Here is a 6,361-nt window from a genome sequence, read left to right as displayed (position 1 = left end):
TGTGTGTGTGTGTGTGTGTGTGTGTGTGTGTGTGTGTGTGTGTGTGTGTGTGTGTGTGTGTGTGTGTGTGTGTGTGTGTGTGTGTGTGTGTGTGTGTGTGTGTGTGTGTTTAACTTAATGTGTCTTTTAACAATGTAAATGTATGTTCACACAGGATGACATTCCAATGCATTTCTAACTGCCACTTGCTCAGTTCCATCTTGCCTGAGTTGATCAAGCTGAAGTATTGGTGTGTTCAGACTAATGGAAATCAATGAGACAGAGAGCGTGCTGTTAATAAGAGCATTGCATTTCCACTTACTCAAGCTAAACCAGACTGAAGAGTAGCCACACCCCCATCTGATTAATGGGATAGCTCATCAGGATTGCTGAATACAGTCATTACAATGCATATGATGGAAGTCAACAATAACAGTACATGACTCACAATAGATTCTCTACTGTGGACCTTTACTACAATAGATTTTAATGTAATTACAAGCCTGGTGATGAGTTATTACATTTCATAACATGACATCTAATAACATGACAATAACATGAGCAACATACGTTTGCCTTATTTGGAAAGGAAACTAGAAGTTGTCTAAAGCAGAAAGAGACTAGCCATTCAGCCAGGGTGGCATTAAGCCCAATTTGGGGACCAAATATAATGTGACACTCAGCAAGACATAGACTACATTTAGGAGCTTATTATAAAGTGACACAGACAATCTATGAGGGAGAGTGGAGCCAGGGCCCCTCCCTCCCATGCTGTAGGTCTAACCTGTCACCTCACAGAATGGATGCTGATTTAACGACAGAGATGTCACTCCCTGTAGGGGCAGGGGTGAGGGCTTCTTTGCCCACCCACTAAGAGCCTCATTTTCACTGGCACAGTTTGTGTGGTTTGTGTGTGGGTAGGGGCTGAATGAAAGACAGAGATGTCACTCCCTCTAGGGGCAGGGGTAAGGCTTCTCTGCCCACCCACTAAGATGGTTTCACTGGCACTGCTTAGCTCTTACACTATATTCTGATGAGCCTGCCAAGGGTCTGTGCCTGTGATGTCTGTAGGCTTGCTGTGTGTTCTCCTCCGTAACCACTGTATCAATCCCAAGGGCCTGGTCGGTAATTACTGGGAAGCCTCACCAGTCAAATTCCTGCACTCTGTCATCTCTCCAATCCCTGGAATGGCTTTTGGCCACACTTCTGCTCTACATGACTGGGATAAGTCCATAATCTGTTCCATGATTATTTATCAAAACCCAAGCCACATTGGTATTCATGCTTCATGAAGGGTTGCCTATAATGTGATCCCTACCATATGGGGCATGACGACTAGTCCCAGCATACCATCCAGCAGGAGAGGAACTGGAAAAGACAGTTGCGACCGACCCTTTCTTTCTAATACCAGAGTTTGATTTGAAAGAAGCCAATGTGTCATTGAAAAGGGAAAATTAGTAAGACATTTAGTTCTTGGAGGATGGACATGTCGATACTACTACAGGTTTTCATATTTTAACATCATTTTCACAACCTCACCAATAAAAGACTCACAGATGCCCTCTCAATATTATTTCAATTTTAACACAGGAACTTATACAGTCCACCTTTAATGAGCCACCTGGATGGATAACCTGAGGAGACGTCCTCAGGGCAGGAGATTAATGATGTTTGGGCTGGTGTGATACATCAACATGAGCTACAGTGAAACTTAATGACTCCCCTAACCAACTCCCTGAGGAGCTACTGGGGGTGACAGACAGAGGAGATCTACACTAAATACTGAGAAAAACCCTCCATAGCGTTGCTCAAGTGGATGACGGATTATGCTAGAAATAGTGAATATCGATAGGTCAAGGGATCGTCAGAGCATTATGTATTTAACCCTTTGTCAGCATCAACACAGTGTTTTGGTCCAGGTACCACCTCACGTGCGTCTATGCTTGCCTCAGCTTAGTGGCTTTATAGCTAAGCACTATTTTTCTTATGCAACTTAATGCACTGAAAACACAAATATAATTGGTGATTAATGTTAAAAAATAATATTTTCAAACATGTTACATACTTAAGCTACCATATCAAATCTGCTCATAAACAGTGTAATAATTCCACATCCTGTTATTGAATGACATTATTGTAAGTACACTAACTCACCTTGTCCCATTTCATTCCATCCTTCTTGTGTTCCAGAACTAAATGGACTCATTGTTCAACAGAACACAAGCAGTAAAGAGAAATGAAAGCTTCTGTTTCATATGTTCTCCCAAATATAATTGAACAAATGTGTGTTCCCTCTTATTTGGAACTTCAAAGGCTTGTTTTACTGAGAAAATGAAAAAACTGTGAGATCAAACTCGGAGAGAGATGTTTCTGTCTGTCAAGGCCGAACTGTGGAGAACAAACCTACACATTCTTTGTTCGGATTCTGAATGCATCTCAGATAGAAACAGGCTGGACCTTTGATGTTCCTGAAATACTGCACTGGTCTTTCCACAGTAAAGATGACAAATGGAAAGAAAGCTCTCTGGGCAATGTCATACTAACAGACAGTCACTGCATTTCAAGCTGGAGATTTATTTTGAGTGGATAAAAAGTGAGTATTGAGTAAAGTTGATGCTGTTTATACAGGTATAAAACAATGCATCATGCAAGCAAGCACACACAGGCATGCTCGCTAACACACACGCTCACAAGCACACACAGGCATGCTCGCTAACACGCACGCTCACAAGCACACACAGGCATGCTCGCTAACACGCATGCTCACAAGCACACACAGGCATGCTCGCTAACACGCACGCTCACAAGCACACACAGGCATGCTCGCTAACACGCACGCTCACAAGCACACACAGGCATGCTCGCTAACACGCACGCTCACAAGCACACACAGGCATGCTCGCTCACAAGCACAACACGCACGCTCACAAGCACACACAGGCATGCTCGCTAACACGCACGCTCACAAGCACACACAGGCATGCTCGCTAACACGCACGCTCACAAGCACTCACAGGCATGCTCGCTAACACACACGCTCACAAGCACACACAGGCATGCTCGCTAACACACACGCTCACAAGCACACACAGGCATGCTCGCTAACACACACGCTCACAAGCACACACAGGCATGCTCGCTAACACACACGCTCACAAGCACACACAGGCATGCTCGCTAACACACACGCTCACAAGCACACACAGGCATGCTCGCTAACACACACGCTCACATGGTCACAAGCACACACAGGCATGCTCGCTAATACACACGCTCACATGGTCACAAGCACACACAGGCATGCTCGCTAACACACACGCTCACATGGTCACAAGCACACACAGGCATGGTCGCTAACACACATGCTCACAAGGTCACAAGCACACACAGGCATGCTCTCTAACACACACGCTCACAAGCACACACAGGCATGCTCGCTAATACACACGCTCACAAGCACACACAGGCATGCTCGCTAACACACACGCTCACAAGCACACACAGGCATGCTCGCTAACACACACGCTCACAAGCATACACAGGCATGCTCGCTAACACACACACTCACAAGCACACACAGGCATGCTTGCTAACACACACGCTCACAAGCACACACAGGCATGCTTGCTAATACACATGCTCACAAGCACACACAGGCATGCTCGCTAACACATACGCTCACAAGCACACACAGGCATGCTCACTAACACACACGCTCACATGGTCACAAGCACACACAGGCATGCTCGCTAACACACACGCTCACAAGCACACACAGGCATGCTCGCTAACACACACGCTCACATGGTCACAAGCACACACAGGCATGCTCGCTAGGCATACACACGCTCACATGGTCACAAGCACACACAGGCATGCTCGCACAACACACACGCTCACATGGTCACAAGCACACACAGGCATGGTCGCTCACAAACACACATGCTCACAAGGTCACAAGCACACACAGGCATGCTCGCTAACACACACGCTCACAAGCACACACAGGCATGCTCGCTAACACACACGCTCACAAGCACACACAGGCATGCTCGCTAACACACACGCTCACAAGCTCACAAGCACACACACAGGCATGCTCGCTAACACACACGCTCACAAGCACACACAGGCATGCTCGCTAACACACACGCTCACAAGCACACACAGGCATGCTCGCTAATACACACGCTCACAAGCACACACAGGCATGCTCGCTAACACACACGCTCACAAGCACACACAGGCATGCTCGCTAACACACACGCTCACAAGCACACACAGGAATGCTCGCTAACACACACGCTCACAAGCACACACAGGCATGCTCGCTAACACACACGCTCACAAGCACACACAGGCATGCTTGCTAACACACACGCTCACAAGCACACACAGGCATGCTTGCTAATACACATGCTCACAAGCACACACAGGCATGCTCGCTAACACATACGCTCACAAGCACACACAGGCATGCTCGCTAACACACACGCTCACATGGTCACAAGCACACACAGGCATGCTCGCTAACACACACGCTCACAAGCACACACAGGCATGCTCGCTAACACACACGCTCACATGGTCACAAGCACACACAGGCATGCTCGCTAACACACACGCTCACATGGTCACAAGCACACACAGGCATGCTCGCTAACACACACGCTCACAAGCACACACAGGCATGCTCGCTAACACACACGCTCACAAGCACACACAGGCATGCTCGCTAATACACACGCTCACAAGCACACACAGGCATGCTTGCTAACACACACGCTCACAAGCACACACAGGCATGCTTGCTAATACACATGCTCACAAGCACACACAGGCATGCTCGCTAACACACACGCTCACAAGCACACACAGGCATGCTCGCTAACACACACGCTCACATGGTCACAAGCACACACAGGCATGCTCGCTAACACACACGCTCACAAGCACACACAGGCATGCTCGCTAACACACACGCTCACATGGTCACAAGCACACACAGGCATGCTCGCTAATACACACGCTCACATGGTCACAAGCACACACAGGCATGCTCGCTAACACACACGCTCACATGGTCACAAGCACACACAGGCATGGTCGCTAACACACATGCTCACAAGGTCACAAGCACACACAGGCATGCTCGCTAACACACACGCTCACAAGCACACACAGGCATGCTCGCTAATACACACGCTCACAAGCACACACAGGCATGCTCGCTAACACACACGCTCACAAGCACACACAGGCATGCTCGCTAATACACACGCTCACAAGCACACACAGGCATGCTCGCTAACACACACGCTCACATGCTCACAAGCACACACAGGCATGCTCGCTAACACACACGCTCACAAGCACACACAGGCATGCTCGCTAACACACACGCTCACAAGCACACACAGGCATGCTCGCTAATACACACGCTCGCAACACACACGCTCATGGTCACAAGCACACACAGGAATGCTCGCTAACACACACGCTCACAAGCACACACAGGCATGCTCGCTAACACACACGCTCACAAGCACACACAGGCATGCTCGCTAATACACACGCTCACAAGCACACACAGGCATGCTCGCTAACACACACGCTCACAAGCACACACAGGCATGCTCGCTAACACACACGCTCACAAGCACACACAGGCATGCTCGCTAACACACACGCTCACAAGCACACACAGGCATGCTCGCTAACACACACGCTCACAAGCACACACAGGCATGCACGCTCACAAGCACACACAGGCATGCTCGCTAACACACACGCTCACACACACAGGCATGCTCGCTAACACACACGCTCACAAGCACACACAGGCATGCTCGCTAACACACACGCTCACAAGCACACACAGGCATGCTCGCTAACACACACGCTCACAAGCACACACAGGCATGCTCGCTAATACACACACTCACAAGCACACACAGGCATGCTCGCTAACACACACGCTCACAAGCACACACAGGCATGCTCGCTAACACACACGCTCACAAGCACACACAGGCATGCTCGCTAATACACATGCTCAGAAGCACACACAGGCATCCATGCCAACACACACGCTCACAAGCACACACAGGCATGCTCGCTAACACACACGCTCACAAGCACACACAGGCATGCTCGCTAACACACAAGCTCACAAGCACACACAGGCATGCTCGCTAACACACACGCTCACATGGTCACAAGCACACACAGGCATGCTCGCTAACACACACGCTCACATGGTCACAAGCACACACAGGCATGCTCGCTAACACACACGCTCACATGGTCACAAGCACACACAGGCATGGTCGCTAACACACATGCTCACATGGTCACAAGCACACACAGGCATGGTCGCTAA

The sequence above is a fragment of the Oncorhynchus gorbuscha genome, linkage group LG06 (genome assembly GCF_021184085.1).
Source record: "Oncorhynchus gorbuscha isolate QuinsamMale2020 ecotype Even-year linkage group LG06, OgorEven_v1.0, whole genome shotgun sequence".
Classification (NCBI taxonomy): Eukaryota; Metazoa; Chordata; class Actinopteri; order Salmoniformes; family Salmonidae; genus Oncorhynchus; species Oncorhynchus gorbuscha.
Note: the sequence above shows the minus strand (reverse complement) of the source record.